Genomic DNA, 17,751 nt, shown 5'->3' with positions numbered 1-17,751 from the left:
AGGCTTGGGCATGAGCTGTACTACTTGTCATCTTCCACCTCTGTGGACTGTAGCAGATCCAAGCATCACACTCAGATTTTAAAATGTCCAATGGGAAAAGGAACCATTTCTTCCAGGTTCTTTTTTTTTAAAAGATAGGCACCTGAGCTAACATCTGTTGCCAATCTTCTTTTTTTTCTTCTTCTTCTTCTCCCCGAAGCCCCGCAGTACATAGTTGTATATTCTAGTTGTAGGTCCTTCTAGTTGTGGCATGTGGGACGCTGCCTCAGCATGGCCTGATGAGTGGTGCCATGTCTGTGCCCAGGATCCGAACCGGCAAAACCCCAGACTGCAGAAGCAGAGTGGGCAAACTTAACCACTCAGCCACGGGGCCAGCCCCTCTTCCAGGTTCTTTTTCAGGAGTCTGGACCACTTTCCCAGAAGCCACAGAAGACCTCCCCAGTCATCTCATGGGCCAGGCCTGAGCCACATGCTTGTTTCTATTTGCTGCAAAAGGATGAGACCACCATGGCTGGCTCAGACTCACTGGGGTCTGGGTCTGCCCAGGAGGGAGGCCAGGTTTTCTGTGGTATCTGACTTATCTGCCTCCCTGAACAAAATCAGGGTTCTCTGAAGAAGGAAGAGAGGGGACAATGGTTGTTAGAGAGGCAGCTAACACCATAATCTAAAAGGAAATGTACCAAAAACATTAAAGGATGTGAGCTACGAGTGAAAGCAATTTGAAAATTTCCTCCCCCTTCTTGGAATATTATTGTCTTTAAACCTGTCTATAGTTGTCAATAAATCAGTTAAACGTAAATTGTCAAAGGATTGTCATTTAGTTAGACTATGAAGTTTCTCTGGGGAAAAGAAACAGGGGCTCCACTGTATGGCCCCGGGACTGGACTGCCGTCAGGGTCAGTGGCTTCTCTGCGTCTGGCCCCGTCTCTCTCCCAGACTGCCTGCTCCCTCCCAGGGCCTCCCTGCTTCTCTTGCACGTGCCCCTGGTCTCTGCTTTATCAACCGCTCCATCCAACCACAGGTTCCCTCCTGGCTTTGGTGCACACATGGCCACCACGGCCCCTCCAGCCCCCGCTCCCTCTGCAAATTGACAACCTCTCTGGAAATTCTTTTTTTTTTCTTCAGATTTTATTTTTTCCTTTTTCTCCCCAAAGCCCCCCGGTACATAGTTGTATATTCTTCGTTGTGGGTCCTTCTAGTTGTGGCATGTGGGATGCTGCCTCAGCGTGGTTTGATGCCATGTCCGCGCCCAGGATTCAAACCAACGAAACACTTGGGCCGCCTGCAGCGGAGCGTGTGAACTTAACCACTCGGCCACAGGGCCAGCCCCATCTCTGGAAATTCTTGATCCCAATCTCCAAGCGAGGTGACTCTGTTTGGAGCTGCTCATCCTGTCAAGACGAGCCACCTCAGAGGGCAAGGCCTAGCTGGCATCTGAAGCGGCTGCCCTGGGATCACGAGCTACCCCAGGTCCAGTCAGCTCTGACCAAGGAGGGGAGCTGGGTCGCTTGTCACAGAGCCTGACTGCTGAGAGCTGCCCCTGTGGAGGGCCAGAGGGGGCGGGGCGGGGCACTTCCCAGGAGAAGGGCTGATGCTGGGAGTTGATTTTGCTTTTCCAGAGCCAAACCTCTACTCCAGGTAAGTCAACTCCTCCCCTAATTCAAATCTGAGCATACCATAGGTGCTCGGTAAATACAAGCTGTCAACCTGTTGGTCAACCTGTCTCACGAACTTGTCATAGGCCAGTGTTTATCCAAATGTAACATGCATGCAGATCAGTCACCTGGATCTTGTTAAAATGCAGATTTTAATTCCCAAGGCCTGGGTGGGGCCTGAGCTCTGCATTTCTAACAGGCTCGCAGGTGGCACAGATGCAGCTCACAGGAGCACACTTTCAGCAGCAAGGCTGTAGGTGACCCTTGGGCTTTCTTCCAACCCAAGGTATTTCTGGTTGTAAGATTCTGTCAGCATGCGCCCTCCCCACCTGCCAGGCTGCCTCTGCCCTGCCCCATCAACTAGATACTTCTTCCTCCTTTGGTACCTTCGCTTGGGCACTTCCTCTGCTTGGCACATCCTCCCTTTGTTCCAAGCTCTCCAGACTACCGCAGCACTATTGACGTTTGGACCAGATAATCGTTCGTTCTGAAGTCAAGTATACCGTAGGATGTTTGGCAGCATTCCTGGCCTCGACCCATTAGATGCCAGCAGCCCCTCTCCCCCTAGTTGTGACAACCAAAAATGCGTCCAGACGCTGCCAAATGTCTCCTGAGGGACAAAGTCACCCCTGGTTGAGAACCACTGCTCAAAGACCTTGAGTGAGAATCGACATTTTCACAAGATCCCAGTGATTCACATGCACATTAAAATCTGAGCAGTGTTGCTCTAAAATACAGCTCCGGTCCAGACACTCACCCTCCCCTCTGGACTCTCACCGCCCTCACATCTGCGCCTCTCACCTAACAGGCCCTCGCCTCTCTTCTGTACTGGCATTCAGCAGTGGCTGGGATCCCAGTTTGAGCCTCACTTGCTCTCAGCGCAGGATGCAGGTGTGCCCGGAGGTAACACACACCCGAAGTTTTGCTCCTGCCTGGTGCCTCTTCTCCTCTCTTCCGCTGAGCACCTTCATTTTCTTTGGGGGAACGACCTCTCCCTCACTCTCAGTCCAGTAGTTCAGATGAGCCATACACACCCACCTCCACTCTCACGGGAGAGGGTGTATATTTCACCCCATCTTCCACAAGGATTGCTTCAGTGGCAGACAAGTGAATTAAGCGAAAGAGATCCAATTCCAGAACTTTTGTAGGGACGAAAGGCAAAGAGAAGCTCTCTTTCCGCTGAGACTGATAGCTATAGGGAAGACATAAGCCTGGAACTTTTGGAGGCACCCACATGGAGAAAGCCTGCGAGAGTGAAGCCAACGAAAAGGAAAGCAGAACAGACAGGAGAGAGACTGAGTTCTGACCACAGTGTTTGAGCTCCTGGTTCCAGCCATACCTGAAGACTTGCCATGAATTTTCAGTGATATAAACCAACAAATTTCCTTAAAAAAAAAATTGTAAGCAGCTTAAGTTGAATTTCCATCACGTGCAAACAGCAGACTCCTGACTAATAGGTGGGGCCTGTCTGAGGAGTTAGGTCGTCATAGCTGTATGTCTGGGTCCTATGGAGCCACAGGCTGAAGCACAAGTCTTTGTCATTGTGCCAGATCACCGGGTGTAACCCTGAGCAAGAGAGGGGGGCATCCTCCCACCTCTGCTGAGGTCACAGCCGGGCTCCAGGGAGACCACAACTATGTGGCCCCTCTGGATCCTCAAGGACTGCTGCCTTGAGAGGCTGGCAGATCCCCCGGACAGGAGAATAGTCTCAGCCATCACAGGCCTGAGCAGCAATGGAAGTGAAGAACCCTCAAGCGGCTTCACAGGCAGCCAAATTCCACAAGGGGGCGGGGCAGTCCAGAGCAGAAGGTGAGAGACATGCCTGTGAGCTCCCACGGAACGTTCCCTGGCAGCTCCGGCAGCCCACGGGGGCGGGGCAGTTTTGCAGTCAGTTGAGGTCTTGCATTCGGCGCACGGAGACTGAAGTCAGGGTAAGACCTGGGCAGCCTAAGCACCCACAGACAGGAAAGACTCTGTGGATCTCAGTTTCAGTAAGTTTTCCTGCAGATGTCCTGAGGAGGTAGCAGATGCTCAGAGGGGATGACCACAGGCTACACCTGTGACCCGGGCACTGGGTTTCCCAGCTTCGCCAGCAGGCCAACGGTCCTGGCAGGATCGAGGAGCGAGAACCAGCAAGCCTACCCTTTCAGGGAAGTGGAGGGCTTCCAACAGAAACCATAAGATATATTTTTTTTTCCAAAATGATTATATATTCCTTTTATAATCACACATATGTCTTGTCAAATCCAGAATAAAAAGAACAATATAGATTGGGGGAGGGGGAGTAGACAGGAGGGAGGGCCACTTGGAGCGCTCACACCATCCACGAAGGCAGGAAACTTAAGTGCCAACACCAAGAGGCACCATCCTGTTTTTGTCATTCCTTGGCCCTTCAAAACCTGATCCCAGCTTATCGTGCATATTTCCAGTGATCCAGACCCCCAACCATTAAGTGAAATTGACCAGGATGCTGCGTTAGGGGCAGGGCCTGAGAGCGGACTCCCAATACCTGGATCCCGCAGGCCAAGTGGCCCCTAAAGCGCGTCCGCGTCGCGGGCCGCGGCCACCAGGTGGCGCCCTGACTTCTGCTCGGGCGGCCGCCAAGTCTCGGCTCCGGCCGGTCCCTGGGCAGGGCGGCCACCCTCCCCGCGCCCGAGGGGACGTGCCAGGGCCGCGGGCCGTGGAGAAGCTCGATGCCAACACGAAAGTGCCGCCTGCTATGACCCCAAAGCCCCAGTACAGGGCCCGAGGGGCCTCGGGTCCCATGGAGGACCCTAGCCTGGCCCTCGCCTCCGCCTTCCGACCTGGCCGCCCCTCGCCCCCCGGGGTAGGAGGCGCGGACGATGAGACTCGAGCTGGGCCGGGGGAAAAACAAGGCCGTTCCCAAATGAGGGACCTCGCACTGGAGTAAGCACCCCGTCTTGCGGCTGACGCCGTGGGAGCAGGCGCCAGCACTCTGACCCTCCTCCCGCTTCCCCGCCGGCCGCCTACGCCCCTCCCTCCCGCAGCCCTCCTTCCTCTTCCCGCCCGGACGAAAGGAGAAGTGCCCAAAAGTCCGGAGGAAGCGGGACGGGAGCTCCTGGGGTTTCCAGCGCGCCCGCGGGAGGGCGGAGGCGTGCCCGGCGCGGCGCCGACTCGGGCCGCCAGGGGGCGCTGCGGGGGTGGGCGCCGGCGGGGCGCGCTCAGACTTCCTTAGGAGGGGCCGGGGACTGCAGCCCAGGGCCGGGGCGCCCCCCCCGCTCCCGCCCCCGCTCCCGCCCCGGCGGGCTTCGTCTCGGGCCCTGAGGCCGCTGCGCCCGCAGTCCCTGGAACGGGGAGTAATAGGAGCCTTCTCCAGCGAATAAGGCGTAATCTCCTGCTGACGCCGGGCACTGCTGATAAATGAGCAAAGAAAACAGACTCAGCCCCGCCCTTGTGAGGTTTATCTTGTGTTGTGGGGCAATGAACAGAACAGAAGTCATCTAAAGTAGCAATCGCTGTCAGAAGCGGGTAGACGCTATGGAGAAAAACAGAGCGGAGTAAGGCGGACGCGGAATTGTAGGGTGAGGGGTGCTTATTTCATGCAGGAGGTCAGGGGGGCCTCTCTTAGGGGAGGAGGACACTTCACAAATACCTAAAGGACGGGCCGAGGGGAGCCCAGCCTCTCTCTGAGGGAAGAGCAGAAAAATAAGGAACGCTTCACATGTGTGTTAAATAAACGAATTTTCGAGGCAGGACACCACACTGTGCTGGGGCGCCTCTGATGGTGCCAGGTGCCCTCTTCCAAACCTGTCTGTCCCCTTCCTTCCATCCATCCAACCATCCGACCAGCCCTGTGGTCAGCGGGCCTCAGGCACCTACTTGTTCTGTGCTGCACCTTACCCTGGGTACACTTCATTCCCATATCCCCTGCACCCAGGATATGGAAATGGGAAAGACATACTCCTTGGAGGGAGAGGCCCTCACTCTCACTCTGGTGGGACCAGAGAATGGCATGGCCTGCCTGGGAGAGTAAGTTGACAGCATCTCACTTTTAAAAATGGGCATCTTTTGATGCAAAAGCCTGTGTGGGATTCCAGGCCAGGCATTTCAGTATGGTGGCCATTACTCTGACTGGAGCAAGAGTGGCTGGGTTTTAACTCCAGCCCCATCCATTACCAACTCTGGGACCCTGGAATTATTCTTTACCTGTGTGCCTCAGCTTTCACATTTGTAAAATTAGGCTAATAATAATACCTAAGTTAGGGTTTTTGAGAAAATATATTGCAAAGGGCTTAGAGCAGTGCCTGGCCAATAGCGAGTGCTCATTAGATGTTAGATATTATTATTAACTTGGCCAACTGTCTGCACAAAAGTGCAAGCTGACCTGTTCACCAAATGCTCTTTGCAAGGTTACCTGCATAGCTCCATGCTGGAGCAACCTCAATAAAGATCCAGCAATAGGGAGATGACTGAGCAGATTGTGGTGCACCCATACTATAGAATAAAGCATAATTTTAGAAAGATTGTGCCAATGAGAGACATCTTGAGACCCATATCAGCAAGTCAAACCAAATGTCAAAAAGTGGTGAATCCTGTGGAACATTGGGATGTGTGTCATGGCGCTCTGAGGACCTCAATTCCTCCTCTGATAAGAGCTAATTTGACCTATTATCTGAATAGTTAGTCAATATCAATCAAAACTTTAAAGTCCACATATCCTCTGACCCAGCAATTGTACTTCTAGGAGCTTATCCTAAAGATATACTTGCGCATTTGAACAAAGAGTCATGAACAGGCAGGTTTGTGGCAGCAGTAGCAAAGACGGAAACAACCTAAGCGTCCGTCAACAGAGGAACAGTTAAATAAATGATGATGGCTCCATCCCGTGGAAGATTGCGCAGCCGTTAAGGTTAATGAAGCAGATCTCTATGTGCTGATGTGGAAAAATCTCCCCGGTGCATTTAGTTAAAAACGCAACAGGACCACAATGAGATACCACTTTATACCCATTAAAATGGCTAAAATTAAAAAGACTGACAACACCAAACATTTGTAAAACTGTGGAGCAACTGGAACTCTTATACGCTGCCAGTGGTCCTGTAAAACGGCACAACCATTTTGGAAGACATTTTGGCAGGCTGTGTTTGTTTTTGTTTTTCATAAAGTTAAACGTACACCCAAGTGAAGACCTAGCAAATCCCCTCCTAAGCATTACCCAAGAGAAATAAAAATATATGTCCTCACGTATTGTACAAAACGTTGATAGCAACTCTATCTGTAATAGCTCAAAACAGGAAACATCTCGAATGTCCATGAGCAGATGAGGGATAAACAAATTGTGGTATAACTGTTCAGTGATTCACACAGGGTTCTGCCTCCGGGGTTCTGCTCACTACTGTGAACTTAATCTCCCAGCCAACAATAAAAATAAATGCACTACTGATATGCCACCACATGAATGAGTCTCAAAAATGCTCTCTGAGTGAAAGAAGCTAGCACGAAAAGAGTTCCGTTGTTTGAAGTTCTATAACAGGCAATGCTAAGCTGAGGTGGTAGAAAGCAGACCAGTGGATTGGGGGAGCCAGGGCAGTAGGCAATAACTGGAAGAGGTCACCAGGGAACTTTCAGTGGGGACTGAGAGTTTCCATATCTTTTTATATATTTTTTTCTTTTCTTTTTGAGGAAGATTAGCCCTGAGCTAACATCTGCTGCCAATCCTCCTCTTTTAGCTGAGGAAGACTGGCCCTGAGCTAACATCCGTGCCCATCTTCCTCTACTTTATATGTGGGATGCCTGCCACAGCATGGCTTGCCAAGCAGTGCCGTGTCCGCACCTGGGATCCAACAGGCAAACCCGGGGCCACAGAAGCGGAACGTGCGCACTTAACTGAGCCACGGGGCCAGCCCCTAGTTTCCATATCTTATTTGGGGTTTAGGTTATAAGGGTATATGCATTATAAAAAGTCAGAAAACTCTTAAGATTGGTGCATTTTATCATATGTAAAATATTCCTCAATTTAAAAAAAGGAAATAAAAGCCCCAGCCCTGACAGTAAGAGCCAGGAAGGACTTGAGAGGGGAGGGCCCCTGAGGAGGAGCTGCACTGTCATGCTGGAACTCCTGGAGGCAGAAGCCCGTCGGATTCTGCTTTGTTCTTCTCTCCACGCTCAATGCCCAGTACAGGACGGAGCATGACGAGTATTTACTGAACACCATAGGGAAAGAGGAGACGGTGGGACATGCCCCCGGTCCTCCAAGGCTCACAACAAGCAGAAAGGACGGAATGTGACGGGGCAGACCCTTGGAGCGATGCTCGGGAGGACGGCGAGCTCCGTGGGTCTGCAAGGCTGTTGGATGTGCAGAGCCCGGGGCTCCCATCCTTTGGTCCCTGCTGGGGCTCCAGGCTGGGCCGCAGCGCTTGTTCTGGTAGATTTGGAACAAACGCAGGAGTTGGCAGGGGCCTGCTAAGACCTGTTCGTCCTCGTGTGGCTAGCTGAGCCCAAGAGCTTCCTAGATTTGTCCCGTCAACATACCCTGTGAGGCTTCTTATCTGGTTCCATAAATCTCGGCCCCCAGCCCATCTCCCTGCAGAGGGTCATCTTAATCCCGAACACCCAGAACCTTCCCCCTCCATGTCCTGAAGTCCACAGAGTTTAAATGAAAAGAGGCAGATTCCTTGCTGCTGAGGTTTCCTGTCCAAGAGCAGCCCGTTGGTGAAATGACTGACAGCAGACCTGACTTCACCATTACACCTGCCCCAATAGGAGAAGAAGTCACAGTGAAATTCCTATATAATCTTGGAGGCAAAAAAAAGGCATTTCCAACTATGGCTTGAATACAGAACCCATAAAATAAAAGACTGAAATAATTAACTAAATAAAAACTTTTTAAATTCTTGATTACAAAAACCACCGTAAACAAATTCAGAAGACAACAAACTGGGAAAACATTTTTCAATTCACATAACAAAAAAAAGAGCTGAATTTCTCTAATATAAAAAAAGGTCCTATAAATCAATAAAGACCAACCCCCAAATTAAAAAATGACAAAAGCTCTGAAAAGCAAATTATAGGTAAATAACTCTTAAACTTAAAAAATTCTCGGGGCCAGCCCGGTGGTGCAGCAGTTAAGTGCCCACGTTCCACTTCAGCAACCTGGGGTTCGATGGTTGGGATCCCGGGTGTGGACATGGCACTGCTTGGCAAGCCACGCTGAGGTGGGCGTCCCACATAAAAAGTAGAGGGAGATGGGCACAGATGTTAGCTCAGGGCCAGCCTTCCTCAGCAAAAAGAGGAGGATTGGCAGCAGACGTTAGCTCAGAGCTGATCTTCCTCAAAAAAAAAAAAAAATTCTCAATCTCACAACAAGAAAAATAAAATCACATAAAATTGTATTCAACAATAATTTTTACCAAAAAACCCCAGCAATTTCATAATGGCTAATGTTAACACAAATTAAAACAACATTGAGATACTGGTTTCATCCTTTCATATTGACAAAGATTAAAAAGGTTTTTTTAACACCTTGCGTTGGTGAAACTCTGGAGAAACAGGGACACTGAGGACAGAAGGCTACTTGTTCAATCTCTATGGAAGGTGATTTGGCAATTGTCTCTCAAATGACAAATGTGAATACCCTTTGACCCAGCTCATCCACCACTAGGAGATTATTATACAGGTGTATTCACATACAACTGGAATGTACACAGTTAGTCACCACAACATTGTAACATTGTCATCTCAAACCATTAGAAAAAACTGAAACACCCATGAATATTTAAACTAGTAGACTGGTTAAATAAATTATGGTACATTCACACACATATACACACACAGACACACACATACATACACACACTCACAACAAAGCGTCAGTAAAAACAGGATGATTAATCTCTTTAGGTACCGATTTGAAATGATCTCTGAGATACACTGTTAGATTTTTTTAAACCAAACACTCAAGGTTCAGAACAATGTGTATAGTTTGTTACCATCTGGGTAAACAAACATAATTGTGTGTTACGGTATCCGGAAAAATGGAAAACATTTGCTGTGCCCAGAAAGGGGAGCTTGGGTGGCTGGAAAATAGAGGTAAGAGGAAAACATTCCACTGAACAGTGTCCTGTGCCTTTTGAATTTTGAACCCTGTGAATAATTACTCAAACAACGAACGAAAGAGCCAGCCCTAGCAGGGCTCTCTGTGCATCCTATCCAAGTGCCACACTCTAACCAAAGCACTTGCATAATGAGACTTAGACAAATAAACTCAGCAATGAGGGTCCCTCCTCCAAAGGTCGGCCCCATTCTTGTTCTGTGTGTTGTCTCAGGGCGTTCCGTCTGGGCAGAGATCTGCGGAGGATTTGGTAACACTAGACCTCAGGTCTTACACAGGTGCTGGTCTGAGCTTCCTGAGCTCCTGCTGGGCTGGCCCTGGCCCTGCGGAATCAATGAGGCTCCCCAGAGAGGGAGGCCAAGGACCTGGTGGCAGGAGCTTAGAGGCTCCTAAGGAGGCAAAACTAATCCAGGTGGGAGAGTGAGTTGAGAGACAAGGCAAGAGAGCCTCGAAGTGAGCCTGGAGTGCAGACTGCCAAGAGAGGAAGGTGCCCCACAGTGGACCAGGAAGTTCTCCTGATCTGGGAACCAGAGGGTGGAAGCAGGAGTGGCCCCGTTTACCATCACTCCTATGACCCACATTTGTGCTTCCCATGCCTGCAACTCTGGGCTCTGCAAGGCTGGAGGTTCTAGTCCACAAATAGGCTGCATCTTGTCAGGGGACATGACAAGGGTCCCCTCAAACTACGAGCTACAGCTCCTCACCAGGATCTCACCAGTGAGAGGAGGAGTCACGCTCCTGGCAAGGGTAGTTGACCCTAATCAACAGAAGGAGGTAGGGCTGCTTTTCCACAGTGGACAAGAGGAACACATGTGGAACTCCGAGATCCGCTTCAGTGCCCCCTGGTACTCCCTTGCCACCTAATTGTGAGTGGACATGTGTAGAATCCCAGCCTGAGATGGGCGTGATTGCAAAGGGTCACGCCACCCAGTAAGCTACAGCCTGCAGAGGGGGTGGAGGGTGAGGGGAATTTAGGAGGAGGGAGGGGAAGGTGGAGGAGGGAGAGGATGAGTGCCAGTGCAACCCAAGATCAGCTGCAGCAATGGAGGCTGTAGCAGTCCAGTAACCTCCCTTTTCTGTGTCCCCTCAGAAAGAGAGGCTCCTGGAACCAAGGGGGGACTAACTGCTCCCTGGACCTGTATTTGTGCAGTGCAAAGGAGGGACCGAAGCAGCCGAGAGAACGTGCCTCTCAGAGCTCCACCTGCAGGAATGTGTTTGACCATCACGACTTCCCACAGGCTGCTCCCAGCCAATGACAGCACAACAGGGACACTAAGGCAGGCCTGTGCCCAGGAGAAGCGGGACTCCTCTGACAGATGACTTTGGCTCAAGGACTCCTCATCAGTACAGCCAGAACTTTCGGAGAACTGCGCTACATTCTAAGACTCCCTGTCTAAACTTCCTTCCTCTCCCTTTCCTCCGCAGAGGTCAGACCCGCATCACAGCTATGCTCTCCCGACCTCCTCTGGCTTTCTCACTGTTTCCCCTCTCAGGTCTTTTCCCTGAAAATCTCCTGGGGTCTAATCTCATCTTGGCATCTACACCTTGGAAGACCTGAAGAGAACCTGTTGCTATTGTGTATAAAACTCACTTCTGAGCTTCCTGGCAATCAAAGGGAAAATATTGTGTATGTTAATCATTAGTGCTCTTCATCAAATACTTCCAGTCCCCCTACTTCCAAGCACACTAGCATTACCCATCCAGGTTCATTTTTGCCTGCTGCCCGGAAAGCTAAACACCAAGACGACGAGATTGCAGCAGAGAAAGGGTTTACTCACAAGGCAGCCACGTGAGTAAGTGAGAGAATGAGTCTCAAATCTGCCTTCCTGAAAATGGAGACTCAGGGATATTTATGGGGTAGGAGGCAAGGTGGTCTAAAATGTAGAGACAGATGTTTGGAGGTGAGGAGAAGTGAGGTAATTGATGACCTGTGCAAGCGTAGTCAGACTCCATGCCTCTTCCTAGGACGCATGTTCACAAAGTGGCAGCGTGAGCTGGATCGGGGGGTGGAGTTTTGAGCCTCTTGATGTCAAAAGGTAGCTTATGGGACATCTGCATGGGCCCAGTTGATGAGTTCGTGGTCTCAACAGGCCTGAAGTGGACAAGGGGGTTTTAATTCCTGAAAACCAGCTCAAACACCCATTACCCTGGTGACCCAGGCTCCAGGGAGATGCTATCTGTAGGAGCCTACTAGGAGTCAGATAGCACATTGCCTGAGCAGCACAGTTAACAATGGGTGGGTAAACAGCTAAAAGCTATAATTAGTCATTGCAAAAAGGAAAAAGAACTTCAGTTCCTACTACCTAACCATCAATGGCTAACTGTTTGCCCATTTCACTAGGAGGACTGCTTCCTTGAATTGGGTGGGGCCATGTGACAGAGGAGTTGCTCTAAGTTAATATTTGGGGGATCCTTTTTATAACCATAACCCAGCCTTTTCTGACTAATATATATTGGATCTTATTATCTAATTGAGAGTTTGCCAATAGTGGCATGTGATATTATGATTTATAATGAGAAACATATATTTGGTCTTCATCCACTGTTTCTGGCATAGAGCCCCTAAAACTTTTGGAATTTCCTAGGTGCTGAGAGCCCAAAAGGTACCTTTTGTTATGTCAATGAGGCGGCTTTTGGAAAGCCCCTGGGGAAGGGAGCTGGCTGCCAGGGGAACCAACCATGTGGTTAGAGAGCTGGGACTTTCAGTGCCATCCCTAGCCTCCAGGGAAGGGAAGGGGCTGGAGATTGAGTCCAATCACGAACGGCAGATGATTTAATCAATCATGCCCACGTAATGAATCCCCCACAAAAACCCAAAAGGAAAAGGTCGGAGAGCTGCCAAGTTAGTGAAGCAAACACGGCCATGTGCCAAGGTGCTGTGCCCCAGACTCCACAGGGACAGGAGCTCCTTTGTTCAGGACCTTGCCCTATGTATCTCTTTACCTGGCTATTGATTCGTACCCTTTAATATCCTTTGTAATAAACAGGAAATCTAGTGAGCTCTGTGATCCGCTCTAGCAAACTGATCAAACCCAAGTAGGGGCTTGTGCAACCCCTGATTTATCGCCACCCAGTCAGAAGCAGAAGTGACACCTGTGATTGGCATCTGAAGTGGAGGAAGGGCAGCCTTGTGGACTGAGCCCTTAACCTGTGGAATCTGATGCTCTCTCTGGATAGATAGTGCCAGAGTTAAGTTGAATTGTAGGACACCCAAGTGGTGTCAAAGAACTCCTTGGTGGTGTGGGGAAAAAAACCCACACACATCAGAATTGGAGTTAGAATTGCCTAACTCCACTGTCGACATTTTGGATCAGATCACTCTTTGCTGTGGGAGACAGTACTATGCATTATAGGATGTTTGGCAGCATCCCTGCCCTCTACCTACTGGATACCAGTAACACTCCCTCAGTGTCACAACCAAAAATGTCTCCAGACATTGCAAAATGTCACTTAGGAGCGAAATCACAGCCAGGTGAGAACCACTAACGTAACTAATCAACTAATCGCAGCAAAACTTCACTTCAGAAAGAGAGCGAGTTTACAACGGAATCACAGAAAATGCTCAGTTAAAACCAGAGAAGGCAGAAAGAAGGGGGAGGAAAGAAACAAAGAACAAGTACAACAAATAGAAAACGGTTGCAAACACAATAATCACTTTAAATGTGAATTGTCTCAAGAGAATGGGAAGGCAAGCCGCAGACTGGGAGAAAATATCTGGGAACTCTGTACTTCCTGCTCAATTTTGCTATAAGCCTAAAATTGCTCTAAAAAATAAAATCGATTTTAAAAATAGGTTTAAAAGATGAATGGTCTAAACACACAGATTAAAAGACAGAGATTGTTAGAATGGGGGGGGGGGACCTACAGCTGATATTGTGCTTAATTGTGAGAAACTGGATGCTTTCACCCTAAAATTGGGAACATGGCAAGGATGCCCCCTGTGACCACTCTTATTCAACATATTCTGAGAGTCCTAGCTACCACGATAAGACAAGAAAAAGAAATGAAACGTATGCAGATTGGGAAGGAGTTACAGATGACAGGATTGGCTACATAGAAAATCCCAAAACAACTTCTGGAGCTAATAAACAAGTATAGCAAAGTGCTGTTCATGCCGATATAAATGAATGATTAAATAAATAAAGAGGGGGGAAGTGATGCATCTCCTATGCAGAGGAATTCCAAATAGTCTATGTTAACACTCTCCCATTGTTACCAGCTGAATTGTGTCCTTCAAAAAGATGTGTTAAAGTCCTAAACCCACACACTTATGACTGTGATCTTGCTTGAAACAGGGCCTTTGCAAATGAAATCAGTTTAAGATGAGGTCATTAGGTATACCCTAGTCCAATATGACTGCCGTCCTTATAAGAAGAGGAAAAGGGGGCGGCGAGGTGGTGCAGCAGTTAAGTGCACACGTTCCACTTTGGCAGCCTGGGGTTCACCAGTTCAGATCCCGGGTGCAGATATGGCACCGCATGGCATGCCATGCTGTGGCAGGCATCCCACATATAAAGTAGAGAAAGATGGGCACAGATGTTAGCTCAGGGCCAGTCTTCCTCAGCAAAAAGAGGAGAATTGGCAGTAGTTAGCTGAGGGCTAACCTTGCTCAAAAAAAAAAAAAAAGAAGAAGAAGAGGAGAAGGACACAGACAAAGGCAACAGGGGAGATGACTTTGTGCCAATGGAGGCAGACATCAGAGGGATGCATCTAGAAGCAAAGGAACACCAAGGATTGCTGGCAGCTCCAGAAGCTGGGAGAAAGGCATGGATCAAATTCTCCCCGAGAAGCTTCAGAGAGAACATGGCCCAGCTGACACCTCGATTTCAGACTTCCAGCCTCCAGAGCTGTGAGAGAATAGATTTCTGTCATTTTAAGCCCCCCAGTTGGTGGGACTTCATTATGGCAGTCCTAGGAAACCAACACACTCCTCGAGGGGCTGGGGCATAACTTCCCACTCCTCCAGTGTGTTGGGTATAGTGACTTCCTTCCAAAGAGTACAGTATGGAGAGGGGGGAAAAGAGTCACTTTACCGTGGAGGAAGCTGACAACACTACCTCAGCCGGGAGATCATGGTGGGTATCCACAGTGATAACTCAGGTTGATAGCATGCATCTTGATATGATGTGGTGAATATGGGACTTTATCTTTATGGTCTTCCTCCCCAAAACCTATAACCCCATTTAACCACGAGAAAAACCTCAGACAAATTCCAACAGAAGAGCACTGTACAAAAGGGTTTAGTACTCCTCAAAACACTCAAGGTCGTCAAGACCAAGGAGAGTCTAAGAAACCGTCACAGGGGGCTGGCCCAGTGGCACAGCAGTTAAATTCACATGTGCTGCTTTGGCAGCCTGGGGTTGGCTGGTTCAGAACCCAGGTGTGGACCTATGCCCTGCTTGTCAAGCCATGCTGTGGTAGGCATCCCACGTGAAATAGAAGAAGATGGGCACGGATGTTAGCTCAGGGCCAGTCTTCCTCAGCAAAAAGAGGAGGACTGGCAGCAGCTGTTAGCTAATCTTCCTCAAAAAAAAAAAAAAAGAAAGAAAGAAACTGTCACAACCAAGAGGAACCTAAGGAGGCATGACAACTAAATGTAATCTGGTGTCCTGAATGGGAGCCTGGATCAGAAAAAGGACATTAGGTAAAAATTAAGGAAATCTGGGTAAACCATGGACTTTAGTTAATAATTATTTATCTGTATTGGTTCATTAACTGAAACAGATGTACCACACTAACATAAGATGCTAATTGGAGAGGACACTGGGAGTGGGTGTACGGGAACTCTCTGTGCTAGCTCCTCAATTTTTATGTAAGTCTGAAACCGTTCTAAAAAATAAGGTCTAGTTAATTTCTTAAAAAAGATAACAAAAACACCAGTGCTACAAAGGTGTCAATATTCTCCCCAAAATGCTATAAAAATACACAGAATTTTTTTTTTTTTTGAGGAAGATTAGCCCTGAGCCAACATCTGCTGCCAATCCTCCTCTTTTTGCTGAGGAAGACTGGCCCTGAGCTAACATCCATGCCCATCTTCCTCTACTTTATATGTGGGACACCTGCCACAGCATGGCTTACCAAGTGGTGCCATGTCCGCACTGGGGATTTGAACTGGCAAATCCCAGGCTGCCAAAGTGGAACATGTGCACGTAACCACTGCGCCACTGGGCCGGCCCCATGAACAGAATTTTTTAAAGAGATCAAGTTTATTCCAGCATTTACTCTAAGAAAATTTGCCATTTAATCTTTATATCAGTGCTGATGGGCACTGTAAGGAGCCATTTGCTTTCTACTGAAGTCTTGTGTTCTTTGTAGCAGGATTGTTCCCCGTGTGACTGCTTCACTGGGTGACTGTGGATAAAGATGAGGGCGTGGGGTTAGGGCTTTATTCCCTGGAGTCACGTCTGCAGTGGACTGCACTTGGAGACATTCAGGATGGAGATGTCCTCCAGGGAGGCCCTCAGGTTTCCTGAGCAGGACCCCACAGAGGGTCTGCACCTCAGTGGGCTCACCAAGGACCCCGATCTGGAACCTACCTCTGCAAATTCAGATCCTCAATTCCGTGCCCTTTGCCCAGAGCTGATCCTCCTCCAGAAGGCTGGTCCCCCTGCCTGAGCTCCCCAGGCAGATGTGCAAGCCAGAATCTTTATGCATTTTTATACCAAGAGCCAAACCTGGAAGGGGCCAGAAAGCCAATCTGGCCTGGTGATCCCTTAGGAATATACAGAAATAATAATAATCCTGGCTAATACCGAGCGCTTGCTATGCAAGCATTTTAATTATAACAACTCCTTATCTTCACAACATCCTTGTGAGGTAGATACTATTATTTCCCCACATTAAATTTGGAAAATGAGGCACAGAGAACTTTAATAACTTGCCCTAATCATATAGCCTCAATGGCCTAGGCAGAATTTGAGCCTAAGCCAGCTGGCTCGAGACTCTTGATCTAGACACTATAGGGACACTATAGGGATCTAGACACTGTGGGAAGCCAACTGTAACCGAGAATTTCATGATACTCTATGAAATCGAGGAAGAGGGAAGCTGGAGGGATGTCTTGTGCAAGTCATAATAAACTATCCCAACCCCACTACTTAATACATTTGTAGAGAAAGAATAGCATAGGGATTAAAAAAGTACATCCTGGGGACCAGCCCCATGGCCTAAGTAGTTGAGATTGGCTCGCTCCAATTTGGCAGCCAGAGTTCAGTTCCCAGGTGTGGATCTACACCACTCATCAGCAGTCATGCTGTGGCAGCAACCCACATACAAAATAGAGGAAGATTGGCACAGATGTTAGCTTAGGGTGAATCTTCCTCAGCAGGGAAAAAAAAAGTGTGTGTCCTGGATCCAGACTTCCAGAGACCAAATCCCAGCTCTGCTGCTGACTTGCTGTGTGCCCAGGTCAAGTTACTTACCTTCTGTGGTTGGCAGAATAATGGCCCCTCCAAAGATGTCCATGTCCTAAGCCCCAGAACCCATGAATGTATTAGCTTATATCACAAAGGAGGATTAAGGTTGCAGATGGAATTAAGGTGACTAATCAGCTGACTTTAAGATAGGGAGATTGTTCTGGGTTATCTGGGTGGCCCCAATGTAATCACAAGGGTCCTTAAAAGTGGATGAGGGGGGCCACCCAGTAGCGTAGTGGTTAAGTTTGTGCACTCTGCGTCGGCAGCCCACTGTTTGAGGTTTGGATCCTGGGCACAGATCTACACACTGCTCATCAAGCCATGATGTGGTGGTGTCCCACATACAACATAGAGGAAGATTGCCACAGATGTTAGCTCAGCGACAATCTTCCTCAAGCAAAAAAGAGGAATATTGGCAACAGATGTTAGCCCAGGGCCAATCTTCCTCACCAAAAAAAAAGTGGATGAGGGAGGCAGAGAGAGATTCAGTCAGCATCAGAGAAGGAGATGTGACAATAGAAGCAAGATCAGAGTGATACTATATGAGAAGAACTTGACCCACCATTGCTGGCTTTGAACCTGGAAGGGGACCATGAGGCAAGGAATACAG

The sequence above is a fragment of the Equus przewalskii genome, chromosome 15 (assembly GCF_037783145.1).
Source record: "Equus przewalskii isolate Varuska chromosome 15, EquPr2, whole genome shotgun sequence".
NCBI classification, from domain to species: Eukaryota; Metazoa; Chordata; class Mammalia; order Perissodactyla; family Equidae; genus Equus; species Equus przewalskii.
This window is presented reverse-complemented; position numbering follows the sequence as displayed.